The sequence below is a fragment of the Schistocerca cancellata genome, chromosome 3 (assembly GCF_023864275.1).
Source record: "Schistocerca cancellata isolate TAMUIC-IGC-003103 chromosome 3, iqSchCanc2.1, whole genome shotgun sequence".
Taxonomy (NCBI): Eukaryota; Metazoa; Arthropoda; class Insecta; order Orthoptera; family Acrididae; genus Schistocerca; species Schistocerca cancellata.
This window is the reverse complement of record NC_064628.1, coordinates 243063076-243083126: the sequence shown is the minus strand read 5'-3', so window position 1 is coordinate 243083126 and position 20051 is coordinate 243063076. Positions and strand designations below refer to the sequence as shown.

The 20051-nt window shown below is 38.4% G+C and overlaps 1 protein-coding gene across 1 annotated transcript in view; it reads right to left on the bottom strand.

Moving 5' to 3' along the window:
* LOC126174878 (ATP-dependent translocase ABCB1-like) overlaps window positions 1–19629 on the bottom strand; it is a 206369-nt gene extending 186740 nt beyond the window's left edge. The window contains exon 1 of the mRNA XM_049921294.1: window positions 19463–19629. The gene's annotated coding sequence lies outside the window, so the exon portion shown is untranslated. The remainder of the gene's footprint in view (window positions 1–19462) is intronic.
* Between the last annotated feature and the right edge of the window lie 422 nt (window positions 19630–20051).

Below are 20051 nucleotides of genomic sequence, written 5' to 3'. Positions count from 1 at the left end.
AAACAAAATAACCCAGAAGAACATAAACCATGACCAACCATTGAAGAAAGAGAACCCATACAACCCCACCAATTCATAGTTATCAATCCTCCAATAACCATTCTTATATGTGCAACAGAAGAAAATGCAATTAAAGACTTTAAATCAACCTGACGAAAAGAAATAAGTATAACAATAACCCCACCAGATAAACCTAAATATAATCAAAAATAATTAAACTTTAAACCCAAATAAGAAATAACCATTATAACACGAAAAATACCATAACCACCTAACTTTAATAAAACACCAGATAGAATCATTCTACCTGAAATAGGGGCCTCGACATGAGCATTAGGAAGCCATAAATGAACCAAAAATATTGGCATCTTAACTAAAAAACCAAGAATTATAAATACATAAAATATAAAATAATAAGAACCAAAATCAACAAATAAAGGAAAATATAAAGTATTAGAAAAATCATAAACCTTAAATAAAACCAATAATAAAGGTAATCTAGCAACCAAAGTATAAAAAATTAAGTAAACACCAGCCTGTAAACGTTCAGGTTAATACCCTCAACCCAGAATCAAAAGTAAAGTAGGAACTAATCTAGCCTAAAAAAATATAACAAGAAAGAAGACTTAATCTACCAAATGAACAATAAAGCATAATCATTAAAATTAAAACCATAAAGAACTTAAATAAACTGAACCTCTAGCAGTAATTATTAAAGAAGAAATTCAAAAACTAAGCAAAATGAAACTAAAAGAAAAATAGTCAATACCAAAATAATATCTAATTATATTCAAATATGCATACGAATAAACACAAATTATAAAAACAAAACTCGACAGAAACATTAAAGAATGAACCAACCATCAACAATTATTAACTAAACGAAGAGGGATCAAAAAATTGTTATAAATAAATACTTTAACATAAAGATAAACCAAAAGAATTAAAAAAATCATTACCATGAGAACGAATTATTGAAACTAAAATAGAAAGAACTAAAGGACCCTCACTCACAAACAGAAAAAACAAAAAAAAAATAACAGGAAAGAAATAATCATAATCAAACTCAATAACAAAAACAATAATTAATATAAATAAAGAAAGAACAATATATTCTAATCTCAGAAGAACCATTAATAAATGCTTACGTTTAGAAGAAAAAACATAAACACCAGGAAAATAAACCAATGTAGAAGTAAAGACAGAGAATATAAACATCAGTTTTAATAGTTAAAAAAAATCCCAGTCTTGTAAACCGGAAATAAGTCTAGCCCCCACTTTTAAAACTTCAAAGGTGGAAAAGCTTCCATCATCGGTCCCCAAAACCGATATTTTAAATAAACTAACCCCTGAAATGATCAAAATAATAATTATATCACTATCAAACGTAATGAATATTAATTTTATTAATTTAAGACACCCGATATCAATAATGCTTTTCATTATCCTACAAACGTTTTTAGTTGGACTAATAACAGGAACAATAATGGAAAGATATTGATTATCATATATTTTATTTTGAACGTTTCTTGGTGGTATATTATATCTATTTATTTATATTACAAGAATTGCATCAAACAAAATATTTCAACCTAAATTAATTACCATAATTATTACCTTAACAATATGAATATGTATTTTATCAACATTAATTATCCTAGATATAACGGTATTTATAGACTTTTTCAAAAATACTGAAACTATAAATATTGATAATTCAATCAATTATCAAGAAATAACAATATCTTTAGAAAAATTATATAACAGACCAACATTTATTATTACAATAATAATTATTATTTTTTTATTTTTAGCACTATTAGCAGTTGTTAAAATCACTAATATTAACCAGATGCCTATTCGTAAAATAAGATAATTTACTAATGAATAAACCCTTAAATTAAGACATCCTATAATTAAAATTATTAATAACTCAAGTTGATTTACCTGCACCAAAAAATATTTCATTTTGATGAAATTTTGGGTCCCTGCTAGGGTTATGTTTGGTAATTCAAATCGTAACTGGATTATTTTTAGCTATACATTATACATCAAATATTGAAATAGCATTTAGTAGTGTAGTACACATCTGCCGAGACGCAAATAATGGTTGAATTATTCGAACTTTACATGCAAATGGAGCTTCTATATTTTTTATTTATTTTTATTTGCCTGTAGGATGAGGAATTTACTATGGATCTTACATATACATGCACACCGGAATAATTGAAATAGTAATTCTATTCTTAGTTATAGCAACTGCATTTATAGGATACGTTTTACCTTTAGGTCAAATATCATTTTGAGGTGCGACAGTAATTACTAATTTATTATCAGCAATTCCATATTTAGGAACAGATTTAGTTTAATGAGTGTGAGGAGGATTTGCTGTTGATAATGCAACATTAAATCGATTTTTCACATTCCATTTTGTATTATCATTTATTATTGCTGCTATAGCAGCATTCATTTATTCTTTCTTCACCAAACAGGGTCTAATAACCCATTAGGCCTAAAAGAGATATCGAAAAAATTCCATTTCACCCATACTTTACTTTCAAGGATTCTTTACATTTGTATTAATAACATAATTATTAATTATATTATGCTTAATTAATCCTTACCTCCTAGGATATCCAGATAATTTTGTACCTGCTAACCCGTTAGTAACACCAGTTCATATTCAACCAGAATGATATTTCTTATTTGCATATGCAATTCTACGATCAATTCCTAATAAGTTAGGAGGTGTTATTGCATTATTCTTATCAATTAGAATATTAACAATTTTACCATTTTATAATAAAACACCATTCCGAGGTATTCAATTCTATCCTATTAATCAGATTTTATTCTGAATTATAGTAGTTATTGTATGTTTGTTAACATGAATTGGTAAACGATCTGTTGAAGAACCTTATATTATAACAGGACAAATCTTAACAATTATCTACTTTACATACTTCTTAATTAATGTTTATGTTGCAAATGAATGAGATAAACTAATTAAGGAATAATAAGTTAATTAGATTAGGAAAAGCATATGTTTTGAAAACATAAAACTAGAAGTTTAACTCTTCTACTAACTTTTCTTAAAAAATTTCACTAAATAAATGAGATAAATAAAATCTTTAAACCTACAAAGAAAATAAAAAAATTTAAAGATAAAGGTAAATAACTTATTCAAGCTAAGTGTATTAACTTATCATAACAAAAACGTGGTAATGTACCCCAAACTCAAATAAAGCAAAAGGATATAATAGCAAGCTTAATAAAAAATATAAAAGAATAAAAATCACCACCTAGAAAAATTAAACCTAATAATATTCTTATAAAAACAATTCTAGTATACTCAGCTAAAAAAATTAAAGTAAATCCTCCCATACCATATTCAATATTAAAACCTGAAACTAACTCAGATTCACCCTCATTTCAAAGTCAAAAGGAGTACCGTTCATTTCAGCTAAAGAAGAAGCAAAACAAGCTAAAGCTAAAGGAAAAGAAATAATAATAAATCAACAATAAAGCTAATAATTTATAAAATCAAACATGTTAAGGCTACCAATTAAAATAATTAAAGATAATAAAATTAAAGCCAAACTAACTTCATATGAAATTGTTTGAGCAACAGATGGAAGAGAACCTAATAAAGAATAATTTGAATTAGAAGACCAACCAGCAATTATAACGGTATAAGCACCTAATCTAGTACAACAGAAAAAAAACAAAAATCCATAAGAAAAAGAACACATATAAGTTAAGTAAGGGAAAATTACTCAAACACCCAAAGAAATTATTAAATTAAAAACAGAAGAAAAATAAAAAAGTAAATAATTAGATATAAAAGGAATTGGCTGCTCCTTACAAATTAACTTAATAGCATCACTAAAGGGTTGTGGAACTCCTATAAATCCTACTTTATTTGGACCCTTTCGAATTTGAATATAACCTAAAACCTTACGCTCTAATAAAAGTAAAAAAGCAACACTAATTAAAACACAAATAACTAATAAAAGAAAATTCAAAATCAACATAAATAAATCAGAAAATATCAATACTATTTGTAGGAAAAAACTACATAAATTAATTCTAAATTCAACACATTAATCTGTCAAAGTAGTAAATTAATTAATATAAATCAATATAATAAAAATATTTCATCCATATGGTCCTTTCGTACAAATATGGATTAATAATCTTAGGATAGAAACCGACCTGGCTCACGCCGGGCTGAACTCAGATCATGTAAGAATTTAAAGGTCAAACAGACCTAATTTCTGGGCTCCTGCACCCAAAATTTTTCTTAATCCAACATCGAGGTTGCAATCTGCTTTGTCGATATTAGCTCTCAAAAAGGATTATGCTGTTATCCCTAAGGTAACTTAATCTTATGATCATAAATTATGGATCAAAACAATAAACATAAACAAATGATATAATAATGAAGAGTTTATTTATTCTTCATGTCAACCCAACAAACATCATCATTAAATATAGAAAGACAAACAAAAAACTATATAAAAGTAAAATGTTAAGCACTACAGGGTCTTCTCGTCCTAAATAAAAATTTAAGCCTTTTGACTCTTAAGTTAAATTCAAAAATTTATTGAGAGACAGTTGATTTCCTATCAAGCCATTCATTCCAGCCACTAATGAAGAGACTACTCACTGAAACTCGAACTCTGCCAGTAGGTAGGAGTCAAGGAAGTTTTGTATCAGTGCTCACTCCACTGCAGAGTGAAAATCTCATTCTGGAAACATCCCCCAGGCTGTGGCTAAGCCGTGTCTCCACAGTATCCTTTCTTTCAGGAGTGCTATTTCTGCAAGTTTCGCAGGAGAGCTTCTGTAAAGTTTGGAAGGTAGGAGACGAGATACTGGCAGAAGGAAAGCTGTGAGGACCGGGCGTTGCTTCGGTTGCTGAGATGGTAGAGCACTTGCCCGCGAAAGGCAAAGGTCCCAAGTTCGAGTCTCGGTCGGGCACACAGTTTTAATCTGCCCGGAAGTTTCATATCACCGCACACCTCACTGCAGAGTGAAAATCTCATTCTGGAAACATCCCGCCGGCTGAGGCTAAGCCATGTCTCCACAATATCCTCTCTTTCAGGAGTGCTAGTTCTGCAAGACTCGCAGAAGAGCTTCTGTGAAGTTTGGAAGATTGGAGACGAGATACTGGCAGAAGTAAAGCTGTGAGTACTGGGGCGTGAGTCGTGCTTCGGTTACTCAGATGGTAGAGCAGTTGCCCACGGAAGGCAAAGGTCCCGAGTTCGGGTCTCGGTCGGGCACACAGTTTTAATCTGCCAGGATGTTTCATATCAGTGCACACGCCGCTGCAGACTGGAAATTGTTAGTAGGCTATTTAGGATTTCTTATTGGCAACGCCACGTAGTGCTTTGTATGAAAATCAATCTGTGGCTAGTTTGCATTGTTGTCTGCCATTGTAGTGTTGGGTAGGTGGATGTTAACAGCGCGTAGCGTTGCGCAGTTGGAGGTGAGCTGGCAGCAGTGGTGGATGTTGGGAAGTGAGATGGCGGATTTTTGAGAATGGATAATCTGGACATGTGTCCATCTGAGACAGTCATTTGTAAGACTGGATGTCATGAACTGATATATATATATATATATATATATATATATATATATATATATATATATATATATATATATATATATATATATATGAATTTAGAACAGCCCGCATCTCGTGGTCGTGCGGTAGCGTTCTCGCTTCCCACGCCCGGGTTCCCGGGTTCGATTCCCGGCGGGGTCAGGGATTTTCTCTGCCTCGTGATGGCTGGGTGTTGTGTGCTGTCCTTAGGTTAGTTAGGTTTAAGTAGTTCTAAGTTCTAGGGGACTTATGACCACAGCAGTTGAGTCCCATAGTGCTCAGAGCCATTTGAACCATTTGAACCAATTTTGAACAATATTAAGGTAAATACATTGTTTGTTCTCTATCAAAATCTTTCTTTTGCTAACTGTGCCTATCAGTAGTTAGTGCCTTCAGTAGTTTGAATCTTTTATTTAGCTGGCAGTAGTGGCGCTCGCTGTATTGCAGTAGTTCGAGTAACGAAGGTTTTTGTGAGGTAAGTGATTTGTGAAATGTATAGGTTAATGTTAGTCAGAGCCATTCTTTTCTAGGGATTTTTGAAAGTCAGATTGCGTTGAGCTAAAAATACTGTGTGTCAGTTTAAGCAGTCATGTGTAATTGTTCAAAGGGGATGTTTCAAAATCTCATTCTGGAAACATCCCCCAGGCTGTGGCTAAGCCATGTGTCCACAGTATCCTTTCTTTCAGGAGTGCTACTTCTGCAAGTTTCGCAGGAGAGCTTCTGTAACGTTTGAAGGTAGGAGACGAGATACTGGCAGAAGTAAAGCTGTGAGTACCGGGCGTGAGTCGTGCTTCGGTTGCTCAGATGGTAGAGCACTTACCCCTGAAAGGCAAAGGTGCCGAGTTCGAATCTCGATCGGGCACACAGTATAATCTTCCAGGAAGTTTCATACCAGCGCACACTCCGCTGCAGAGTGAAAATCTCATTCTGGAAACATCCCGCCGGCTGTGGCTAAGTCATGTCTCCACAATATCCTTTCTTTCAGGAGTGCTAGTTCTGCAAGTTTCGCAGGAGAACTTCTGTAAAGTTAGGAAAGTAGGAGACGAGATACTGGCAGAAGTAAAGCTGTGAGTACCGGGCGTGAGTCGTGCTTCGGTTGCTGAGATGGTAGAGCACTTGCCCGCGAAAGGCAAAGGTCCCGAGTTCGGGTCTCGGTCGGGCACACAGTTTTAATCTGCCAGAAAGTTTCATATCAGCGCACACTCCGCTGCAGAGTGAAAATCTCATTCTGGTCACTGTGCACTCATTTTTCGAGCTTAATTTGTGTAGTTGAAGTTCCACGGTACAGACTGCACTGCGTACACTGCAATGCACAAAGTGCTCGTATGCTTGTGACTGACGGTAGACCATGGACGCACTTCTTCCCTTTTGTTTCATGATGTTCGTGTTTTCCTATATGTGTTTCGAAAAAACTCAGCTAGCGTCTTACCAAATGTGAACGACCTGTTGATATCAGGAAAACGGAATGAGAATAGTACATCATCCGCCACATGTTTCTTACGTAAGATTTCACTGTAAGGTGTTCTACTTTTCCACATGATTATGTTTAGTGACTGAGATGTTTATTGTTATTTTATCCTACCTTCTACCCATCTCTACACTGTGCTTTCAATGCTACCCTTGAGTGTGTAACGTGTACAAGTCAAAATTGAACAGATTTTTTAAAGGTATGTATTTTAGTTTTATCTTTATGGTACTTGGTAAATTTATTGTACAATTTTTATTCCTTGCTAGAAAATAGTGTACGACGTTTATTTTTTCTCGGTAAATATAATTTAAGTGTGGACTCTGTTTAATGGTTATGAATACTGCTGTTAGTGTAATAATTACTGCTGTTCTAAATGTGCATACAAAATTAGTATACATACTAAAACGGTGCTCTTAGAGTCATAACTTTGTACAGATCTTTACAGCGAACTTGTTTGTTAATTTTCTTTATTATTCTTATGGTCCTTTGCTACAATTTGAACCGTCTGTCAGTGTTCTGTGTAATGGATGACCCAAAAATTATTCCATAGCTAAGGACAGAGTGCATACAAGAACAGTATCGTTTTAAGGCACGGTCTGTTACGACAGACATTACTCTAATGTCTTCAGAGGTGTCAGTCAAGTGAACGAAATTTTGCAACCTGTATTCTCGCAAATTAACTACAAATTTATGGCTCAATCCATGCTGAATATGTACCGTAAGTAAAAATTTCTTTACTTGTAATTTTTCCTAGTGTTGAAATTTTAATGGCCAGCTTTGTACCTCCTGTATCTTAATCCACCTCGGTACTCGTCTCACATCCTTTCTGAAATCACTTCTTCAGTTCATCAGTAACCGTACCGGTCACTTACGAAATATTATCAGGAGTCCACAACACAATTATACTGTCTCAAGAAATCGTGCATCATCTTCATAGCAAATTAAGATTTTTTTGTTTGTCTATCTTTACTAACGTACTTTATTACTGACTTGGTCTGCGCTTTTGTTTCTTTTGAGTCCTCAGTCTTCTGACTGGTTTGATGCATCCCGCCACGAATTCCTCTCATGTGCCAACCTCTTCATCTCTGAGTAGCACTTGTAACCCACTTCCTCAATTATTTTCTAGAAGTAGTCCAATCTTTGTATTCCTCTAAACTTTCTAGTATTTTTACCCTTTACAGCTCCGTCTATTACCATGGAAGTTTGTTACGTCTGCTACAGACGACTCCTGCCAGGCAGACTACACTCAAGACACCCCTGTGTAACATATAACATACTCAAGCACTTGCAGGCGCAACCAAGAGGAAAACAATTGTTCAAAAGAAACAGAACTTGCTAGAGATTAATGCGAACCTTTTTCTGCAGAGGTCGCCTCACAAACACAGGGAAGTTGGAGTACTCCGCCGACCTCCGCCGGCTTTAAAAGGCCAGCGCAGCTGCAGCACAGTCAGTTCTTCGCCGAGCTAGGACCAGCTCAGACGGACCTCACCGACGCTCTTGATGAATAGTCGTCTACTGGTTATTTGTTTTCTTTGTGTGTGTATAGTGATTGTTCGAGAAGTGTAGTTCAGATTCAATAAACGACATAATACTGAGTGTTCTACAATACGGAGTATTCTTCAAAGTTATTCCATGATGTCTTAATAGATGTCCTATCATCCTGTCCCTTCTTCTCGCCAGGACCTCATCGTTCCTTACCGTATCAGTCCACGTTCGTCTGTAGCATCACATCTCAAATGCTTCGATTCTCTTCTATTCTGGTTTCCTCACAGTCGATATTTCACTGTGTTGCAAACGTACATTCTCAGAAATTTCTTTCTCACGTTAAGGCCTATGTTTGATATTAGTAGACTTCTCTTGACCGTAAATGCCCTTTTTGCCAGTGCTGCACTTGGTTACCAAAATAGTCTAGCCATTGCATATATTGTATATCTGTACACGTTCAATTAACTTTTTCCAGTATACGACACAAACATTTGTTGCTGTTTTCTGAACGATTACTCAGCATTAAAAAAATCAAAAGAACCTTCGTGACAGTAAAGGCAAGAGCAACAACATTAAGAGTGCAATGGGAATTCCACTTTTAAACACGTAGGAGAGAGCGGATAGATGGAAAATGTCGACTGTAGGTCTCTGTTATGGGGAGGAGGTGAAAGGAATTGTCCGATAACGTGATAGAAGAAATTACAGTCGACATGGAAAAGATATGCGATCCAGGATTAGTGCTAGAATTTGAATTATCTTTGGAAGGCTTGATATAAGGCAGAAGAGATAGATAACATCACATAGAAATTTTTAAAATTTGAGTTTATGAATAGAATGTATGAGACTGGCAGCATACCCTGCGATTTTCGGAAATATGTCATCTGTTTTACTCCCAAGATAGCAAGAGCAGATACGTGCGAGAGCTATCACACACACATCTTAACAGCACATAAATCCAAGTTGCCGACGAGAATAATATACAGAAGAATGGAGGATCACTTCGATGGCGAGCAGTTTGTTCTTATAGAAAGTAAAGGCGCTTGGGCGCCAGTTCTAACGTTGTACTTGATAAAGGAAGCAAGAGTAAAGAAAAATCGAGAATCATTCATAGGATTTCTCGACCTGCAAAAAGCGTTGGACAATGTAAAATGCTGCAAGGTGTTGAAATTTCTGAGGGAAGTAGGAGTAATCTACAGGGAAAGACGAGTAACAAACAATATCTGCAAGAACCAAGAAGGAAAAGGAACCAAGAACGAAGTGCTCGGATTAAAATGTGAGTGAGAGAGGGATGCAGTCCCCACCCCTAATGTTCCATCTGTACATCGAAGGAGCAATGACGGAAACAAAAGAACGGTTTAAGAGTGGGACTAAAATTCAGGCTGAACGGATATCAATGATAAGGTATACAGGTAAAATTACTATCCTCAGTGAAGGTGAATTAACCAGACGGAACAATAAGAAAGGATGACCAAGAAAAAAGTGGTCGGATTAAAATGTGGGTAAGACAGGAATGCAGTGCTCGCCTCTGCTGTTCACTCTGAACATCAAAGAAGCAGTGACGGAAATAAAAGAATGGTTAAACAGTGGGATTAAAATTCAGGGTGAAAGGATATCAGTGACAAGAGTTGCTGGTGAAATCGCTATCCTTAATAAAGGTGAATTAGACTTACAGTATCTGTTGAATGGAATGAACAGTCTAATGAATGGAGAATATGGAATAAGAGTAAGACGAAGAAAGCCGAAAGTCATGAGATATAGCAAAAATGGGAACAGCGAGAAACTTGACATCAGAATTGCTGATGGCAAAGTAGTGAGAATGAACATTTGGAGCACAGCATGTTATGGTGATTATGATGGACTGTGGAAAAACCGGAACAGATGAAAATTGAAGTGGTTGAGATGCAGTGCCACAGAATAGGGTTGAAATCAAGTGGGCTGATAAGGTAAGGAATGAGTTTCTCCTCAGAATCTGATAAGGAAGAAACGCATAGAAAGCACCGACAAAAAGAAGGGACAGGAGTGTAGTACATATGTTAAGATGTCAGCTCCCATGGTGCTATAGGCAGCTGTGATGCCTATAACTATAAAGGAAGACAGAAATTGGAAAACATCTAGCAAATAAGTGAGGAAGTTGGCCGCAAGAGCTACCCTGAGATCCAAACCTCGGCGCAGGGGAAGAATTCGTGTCAGGCTGCATTAAACCAGTCAGAAGACGGAAAAAAGAAAAGAAAAGATGCGTCTTCACAGAAAATTCCGCGATAAACTGTGTTAATGCCATGCTGAGCACGTTCGATATAAATGGAGATGGACTGTACACTTTGAAAATCCATTAACATATTTACGAAGGACTGAGGATGACTGAAAGTGCTGAAACTGATATTGAACTAAATATAATCAATAAAAAACAGATTTCTCTCAGAAGAAACTGTTATGCGGACAGAAATTTCATGATCAGTCCATTGTTCTTACATCGTTGACGAAAATGTTTTGAAATGGTTCAAATGGCTCTGAGCACTATGGGACTTAACATCTATGGTCATCAGTCCCCTAGAACTTAGAACTACTTAAACCTAACTAACCTAAAGACAGCACACAACACCCAGCCATCACGAGGCAGAGAAAATCCCTGACCCCGCCGGGAATCGAACCCGGGAACCCGGGCGTGGGAGGCGAGAACGCTACCGCACGACCACGAGATGCGGGCAATGTTTTGAAAAGTTGCCTTGTCCGTTAATTGCAATTCACCTTTATTAGAGCTAGCAATTTCGCCAGCACATGTCATTATTGATAACTTTTCAGCTTGAATTTTAATTCCACTGTTTAGCCGCACTTTTATTTCCATAACTGCTTCTTCGATGGTTGTCAGAATGTATATTGCAGGTGCTTACCAGAGGTGTTCGCTGTTCTGAAATATCCAGTCTGATAATTGCTGTGTGTCGGCCCAGAGCTCGAATCCGAGTCCTTGCCTATTGTGCCAAAATCTTTAACCGACTGAACAACGCGACCCACCGTCATAGCTTTTTGCTGACGAAAAGTTTTGCGCGATTCTATCGAGGTCGACAAAGAAAATTACGCTGTGTATTAGAATAGCTATGATGCTATTAAATCAGTAGGAATGACCAAAACTGAACGGCAGAAATATTTCGTGACAATGCGTACCACACAGCTCCTTTGTGGCAGAGAAAGGGGAGATAAGAAAAGTATGGTGCCCTTATGGAGATTGCAAGGTTTTCTTGGAATAGCGGCATAGCCGAACACCAAAAGATAACAAAGATAATAGCAGAGGGACGTCAGCTGGGGACGCCTCAGATTAGATTACTACTGAGAATCCAGCTAACGGTGGCGGGGGTCTTCTAACCGTTACTGCTACCAGGAGATAACAAGACTTCGTGGACGACAGTTAGCGAAGCGGCACATTAACTATGACACCGGCCTCGTGTGTAGAGGGTTTGGAGCTTAAATTACCGTCTGATTATTCTCACTTTTGTTTGTTGTGCATTCCCTTAATTCATCACCACATTAAAACCAGGCATTGGTCATGTGTTAAACCCTTCACCAGACTGTTTCGAGCAATACAGTCTTAAGTCATATGCACTGACGTTCATCCTGCAACTTTATAATGCCATTTAACCACGTTTTAAGAGGCCAACTTCGGTATCTTGTCTCTTGGATTTATGAAAAGAACTTACTTTGTTCATCCATTTGTTTCGATGCAAATCCCGTCCACTTTGACAGATTTTATCCCGTCCGTTTCAATAGATTTTTAATTAAAAAAAAATTTCGTCTTCTGCTAACTGATTAATTTCTTTCTTTTCGTTTACTAATTTGTGACATGCTCTATTATTGTCTGATGAGCAATCCTCAATTTCTGAAAGGTTTTCACATTAAAATTTAGTATCTAACCGTCACACCTCAAAACTGTAGATACAGACTGATCGATGATAACTTTCCTTTTGAGGCGCAATGGAATCTCATTATAAAAAAACCCTATACAGTTTATCAAAACGCTCCCGGCCACTTTTAGTACTCTGTTGATTTTCGGTATTGGTCACCTAGTTGTTGCCTTCAACTCTACTAAAACACAAAAACCTAACAACTGGTTCTATTAATTAGTTGTTAATCTATGGTATTTTCATTTTGATATCATGACTACACATCATATCAGTATTAATATTATCGATTTTCATTGCGTAATTTTAAATTTACTCCGTTGTTGAAGCAAGAAGTGCAATCTCATCTGCAAAATTAATATAATTAAGTACTTCCGGCTATTTCGTGTTCTTACTCATAGTATACGAGTTTGTAGTTTTGACGCATTCCACTGTAAGCTAGCACAGGGTGAATCAATCCCTGTCTCCAAAGGGCTGTTAGTAAAGATTTTGCTGAAACCGAGTTAAAATATTTCTCAGTTGTAGACAAAGTGGTAAGTCATGCTCGTTGCTCTGTTCTATAATTTAACTCACGACTCACAAATGGTCCTCTGTGGAATACTTACTGCTGAAGTCAGATTCTTCCTTTGCTTGATTAAAAGCAAATGTTCCTTCTAAGCTGTTAGTAATATTTATAGGAAATTTCTAGAGCATTTATTGTCTTGTACTTCTCATTTCTTGCCAAACATAACATTTAGAGTGTTCTTCCTGTTTTGAGAATTGTCCTCCGCAGGCTCTGTGTGAAAAATTTTGCATTTTTCTTTTGTGCAACTTTTACTCCAACTTTAGACATTTTAGTGGAATACATTCATCTCTGAGTGCCCATTTCAAATATCTCAATATGTTGTTGTTGTTCTTGTGGTGAAGACTGGTGTGACACTGCTCCTCACGCTGTTCTGTCCGGTGCAAGCCTCATTCTCTCTACGTGGCTACTGTACAATACACCCACTTGTAACTGTGTACGGGAATCAAGCATTGCTCTCCCTCTGTACTTTTTACATCCACACTTCCCTCCAATACAAAATTCACTACTCCTTGATGCCTTAGGACATGTCGAATGAACCTAATCCTGCTTTTAGTCAAATAGTGTCACAGAGCTCTTTTCTCCCCGATTCATTTCAATACCACATAATTACTTATCTTATGAAACCACGTAATCGTCAGCTGTCTTTCGTAACACATTCAATAACTCTGTACTTTCTTCTCGTCAACTGAATATCGTACATAGAGGATTGTGTACCGAGGGAAACAAATGATTTTTTTGGGTACTTCAGTGTAATGACTGCTTCTACAATCACATGAAGGAATGAGCATTAGAGACAGGCATAACCAGCTTCCACCGTTTTCTACAATTCCTTTTGTTTGTTGTAACCTACAAAGTTGTATTTTACGTCGAATTTTACGGTGAGTAAAATGCTATATATTTTTAGAATTATTTATATAATATGTGGACAGTTACTACAATCTTCGTTGACAGAACACCATCTTGTACCTTGAAACACAAGGTCTTTTACCATCGAATATGTGATACTTGCGAAAGAAGTAAGTTTATTCAATGCCTTAAATATTTTACCTGTCCCGAAAAGGGAGCCGGCCGTTGTGGCCGAGCGGGTCTAGGCGCTTCAGTCCGGAACCGCGCTGCTGCTACGGTTGCAGGTTCGAATTCTGCCTCGGGCATGGATGTGTGTGAAGTCCTTAGGTTAGTTAGGCTTAAGTAGTTCTAAGTCTAGGGGACTGATGACGTCATATGTTGTCCCATAGTGCTTAGAGCCATTTGAACCGAAAAGAGAAACTTGTTTTAGTTTGCAATAGCTTCTACACTATGTGATCAAAAGAATCCGGACACCCCCAAAAACAAACGTTTTTCATATTAGGTGCATTGTGCTGCCACCTACTGCCAGGTACGCCATAACAGCGACCTCAGTAGTCATTAGACATCGGTAGAGAGCAGAATGGGGGGTTCCCCGGAACTCACGGACTTCGAACGTCACTTGGGTGTCATTTGTATCGTACGTCTGTACTTGAGATTTCCACACTCATAAACATCCCTAGGTCCACTGTTTCCGATGTGATAGTGAAGTGGAAACGTGAAGGGACACGTACAGCACAAAAGCGCACAGACCGGCCTCGTCTGTTGACTGACAGAGACCGCCGACATTTGAGGAGGGTCGTAATGTGTAATAGGCAGACATCTATCCAGACCATCACACAGGAATTCCAAACTGCGTCAGGGGCCACTGGAAGTACTATGACAGTTAGCCGGGAGGTGAGAAAACTTGGATTTCATGGTCGAGCGGTTGCTCATAAGCCACACACCACGCCGGTTAATGCCAAATGAAGCATCGCTCGGTGTAAGGTGAGTAAACATTGGACTATTGAACAGTGGAAAAACGTTTTGTGCAGTGACGAAACACGCTACACAATGTGGCGATCCGATGGCAGGGTGTGGGTATGGCGAATGCATGGTGAACGTCATCTGCCAACGTGAGTGCCAACAGTAAAATTCTGAGGCGGTGGTGTTATGGTGTGGTCGTGTTTCTCATGGAAGGTTCTTGCACCTCTTGTTGTTTTGCGCGGCACTATCACAGCACAGGCCTACACTAATGTTTCAAGCAAATTGGTTCAAATGGCTCTGAGCACTATAGGACTTAACATCAGAGGTCATCAGTCCCCTAGAACTTAGAACTACTTAAACCTAACTAACCTAAGGACATCACACACATCCATTCCCGAGGCAGGATTCGAACCTGCGACCGTAGCGGTCGCGCGGTTCCACACTGAAGTGCCTAGAACAGCTCGGACACTCCGGCCGGCGATGTTTCAAGCACCTTGTTTCTTCCCACTGTTGAAGAACAATTCGGTGATGGCGATTGCATCTTTCAACACGATCGAGCACTTGTTCGTAATGCACGTCCTGTGGCGGAGTGGCTACACGACAGTAGCATCCCCGTAATGCACTGGCCTGCACAGAGTGCTGACCTGAATCCTATGGAACACCTTTAAGATGTTTTGGAAGGCTGACTTCGTGCCAGGCCTCACCAACCGACATCGATACCTCTCCTCAGTGCAGCACTCTGTGAAGAATGGGCTGCCATTCCCGAAGAAACCTTCCAGCACCTGATTGAACGTGTGCTTGCGAGAGTGGAAGTTGTTATCAAGTCTAAGGGTGGGCCAACACCGTAATGAATTCCAACACTACCGATGGAGGGCCCCACGAACTTGTAAGTCATTTTTAGCCAGATGTCCGGATACTTTTGATGACATAGTGTTTTTCTAAATGTTTTTTTAAAATTTTAACTGTTTCACATGATAATTGTGCTTAGTTTTATTTCACTAACTGATTACTGGTGTATAGTAGAGTAATAATTAACAGATAGACTGTTAAATACAGCAGTGACAAGATTTTGTCGAGTGCAGTGTTTTTAAATTTCTATCGAACATTTGTTCCTAGGTACATGACCATGTTATACCCAGGAACAAACTTCCATATTTGGAAAAAAACCTTAATTTTCTGGAGTAGTTTTTGTAATTTCAGTACATAAAAAGTGAATGTCACAATTTAAAAATGGAATGAGAAAATATATTAAAGTTCTAGACCAATAGTGCATACTGCAAACAATTCCTTATCTGTGTACGCTGATTTGTTCGTAAACAACATTTTTCATAGAAACGCCGCTTCACATAGCGGTTTTAGTAGACGTCGTACAGATAAATGTGAACAATTTTGAAAGTCTATACCATGAAGCTGTGGATGGAGAGAAATGTCCAAAAAGTAAAATGCGTTTGAAAATAGTATTCCCAGAATGTTCCCTTGGCTGACCTCACTCGCACATTCAAGCCCATATCGACTCGTGGGTGTTTATTGTAACATGTCTTCTCACTGGTTTGATGCCTTCACCTCTGTAGCAACCTCTGCATCTCACAGTAAGCTCTTGCCCGAAATATTCAATTATTTGTTGTATGAATTCGAATCTCTGTCTTCCTCTGCAGTTCTTACCCGCTACAGCCATCTAGTACCATGGAAGCTATTCCCCAATTCTTAACTCATGTCCTATCGTCCTGTCCCTTCTTCTTTTCAATGTTTTCCACAGGATCCTTTCTTCACCGATTCTGCGGAGAACTTCCTCAGTCTTAAGTTATCAGTCCATCTAATTTTCAACATTTGTCTGCAGCCCTGCAACTCAAACGCTTCGATTCTCGTCTGTTCCAATTTTTTCGCAGTGCATGATTCACTACCATACAATGCTGTTCTCCAAACGAACATTCTCAGAAATTTCTTCCTCAAAGTAAGGTCAGTTTCATATTAGTAAACTCGCCTTGGAAGGGAATGCACTTCTCACCTGTGTTACTTTGCTTTTTGTGTCCTCCTTGTTTCATTTATCATGGATTATTTTGCTACTAAGATAGCAGAATACCTTAACATCGTCTACTTCGTGATCATCAATTCTGATATTAACCTTTTCGACATTCTTATTTCTACTGTTGCTCATTACTTACGTCATACTTCGGTTGACTCTTTATTGTGTAATAATTAGACAGCTGATTCACTTCAACAAATACTGTAATTCTTCTTGGGACTGATGACCTCAGATGTTATGTCCCATAGTGCTTAGAGCCTTTTTTGTAATTCTTCTTCATTTTCTCAGCGAATCTTACCACTGATATCTTTTCAAGCTGAATTTTAATCCGAATCTTGAGCCTTTCATTCGTTTCCATCACTGCTTCTCCTCTGTACAGATTGAACTGTAGGGGCGAATGACTGCATTCCTGTCTTACACCAATTTTAATCCGAGTACTTCACTCTTGGTCTTCCAGTCTCACTGTCTCTCTTGATTCTCGTATATTACCGTCTTTCCCTATAGCTTTCTCCTATCTTTGTCAGAATTTCGAACATCTTGCACCATTTGACATTGTGAAACACTGTTTGTGGGTAGACGAGTCTTATGAACGTTTCTTGATTTTTCTTCAGTCTTGCTCTCTTTATCAGATGCAACGTTAAGATCTGTCTCTAGTGCCCTTACCTCTTCTAAAGACAACCTGATCATCATCTCACAGATTATCAGTTTTCTTTTTTTATTATTCTGTATATTATTCTTTCTATCAAATTGAATGCATGAGCTCTTAGATCATGCGTTATTTCTGGTATCTATCAGCCCTCTTCGGTATTGTGTAGATGTTATTTTCCCGAAAGTATGGTGGTATGTCGAGTCTCTCATAGATTCTACCCACCAACCAGAGTAGCCCATTGGTTTCCACTTCCTCCAGTGACTTTAGAAATTCCGATGGAATATTATCTATCCCTTCTGGCTTATTTGATCTCAAGTCTTCCAAACTCTTTTAAATTCTAATACTGGATTACCTGTCTCTTCCACATCAACTCCAGTTCCTTCTTCTATCACATATGAGACAATTCATCCCCCTCACATAGGTCTTAGGTGTACTTTGTTCACCTGTCCAATCCATCCTTCAAACCCGCTTGTGGTCATCCAGTTTTAGGTTTTCCATGATTTCCCTAAATCGCTTAAGGCTAATGCCAGGGTGGTTCCTTTAAAACGTCAAGGCCAATTTCCTTCTCCATCCTTCCCCAAAGCGAGCCTGTGCTCCGTCTCTTAACCAACTTCTTGTCGACGGAATGTTAAACACTAATCACCTCCCTCCCTCCACTACTCTCTCCTCTGCGTTTAACAGTGGGATTCTCATTGAACCCTTAATGCTGTATTTCACCAAACGTTGTTTTAATTTTTCTATATGCTGGATCAGTCTTTCCGTCGATCATTTGTCTTTCCGATTTCTTCACACATTTCCTGCAGCCATTTGCCTCGCCTTCCCTGAATTTCACGTGTTATTTCACTCCTAAGTGATTTGTGTTTGTGTATTCCTGTCTTTACCTGAACTTTTTTTATCTCCTTATTTCGTCGATCAATATTTCTTCGCAGTTACATTCCTTGCTGCTGTTTTCTGATTTTATGTCTCACACTTCCAGTTTCTTGAAAATTTTTGTAATTTTTGAAAAAGACACATCATGAGATCCTGGCATGGCCAGGATACCTTTCAAATTACGGCTGAGGTGAAACACAAACGGTATATATATATAAAACACTGTTGTGGTTCTAGCGCACAAATAGACACACGAACCAAACTTAAATTATGAGAGTTATGAGTCTGCTTACATTGGGTACAGTGGAACTTTTTCTTTTTTTTTTCTAAGACGTGACAGTGAATTGCGGCGGGCGCTATTAATTTTGTCACTATTCGATCAAGCAACACACGCATTGTTGAAATCGAGTTTAGAAATTCTTTTCAGCGTCACGGAAACAGTTTACTGTATCATTAAAAACGGGATAGGTAGGTACTTTAATTGGGCAGTTATAAATGTTGAAACATGCCTTGATTACTTGAAAACATTCGCCAATTTTTTGGTATGACTAGGTGGGAACCACATTCCTTCTGGGTTATATTTAGCGTTGCCTGTCTTGGATACCTCGCACTTTGTATGTTAGTGTAGGAAAGAACGCGGCTTCTTGAAGGGGTCAATCTTCGAGAGATAGTGTCAGAGTTTCTGTTGTATCAATTTAATATCTCTAAGGTAACGACTGAGAAACACTAGAAGACGTACTGAGATGTGCAGGGAGCCATTACTCTCCCTTTCCACTAGCGAGGGCCGGCCGGGGTGGCCGGGCGGTTCTAGGCGCTAAGTCTGGAACCGCGTGACCGCTACGGTCGCAGGTTCGAATCCTGCCTCGGGCATAGATGTGTGTGATGTCCTTAGGTTAGTTAGGTTTAGGTAGTTCTAAGTTCTAGGGGAGTGATGACGTTAGAAGTTAAGTCCCATAGTGCTCAGAGCCATTTTTGAACCACTAACGAGTGAGACAGGAAGGGGAAGGACAGATAGCGATCGAAAGTTCTCTCTAACATGTGCAACACAGTGACTTGCTCAATATTACTGCGCACGAGAACGCTTAGCCGGCGACTCACCAGCCGTTGTGAGCAGGTCTGGGGAGCTTCTGATCCAGTGCCGGCAGCTAGTACGACTGAGCGGCGTACACTGTTCGGCCGTGAAAACCGTGAGGCGGGTGACCGCCTCTGGCATTCTGCGAATCGGCAGACGGAACTTCCTCGCGGGTCCGCCCGCACACAGCGGACCGCCGTCACGTTGTGTAATCACGGCCGCTCGCTTGCTCTGAGCGCTGGCTGACTCACAACGTGACGGTAACGCCATTTCCTGGAACGCCCGGACTAGCGATGCGGGCGGCGGAAGGTGTTACGCAACTTAATGTAAGTTGATGTGCCACAACAGCGACGTTAGCACCGTCCGTGTGTCGAGTCCCTGACACTCCTAGTCCCTGTTCCCAAGTCGACCGCAGATATTGCTGATAAAGCGCACCCACGAGGCCATAATTGTTATCTGTCTGCAGCTCTTATCTGTACAGAAATGCCTGTAGCAAACCATTCCTTCGTTACGTTGAGACCAGAGATCAATGTGTCAGCTAATGCAGTTGCCAGTAAAAATGATATCCAATCTCAGGCCACAATACAAGGTACTTAACGCTTACACTTCTCAGGC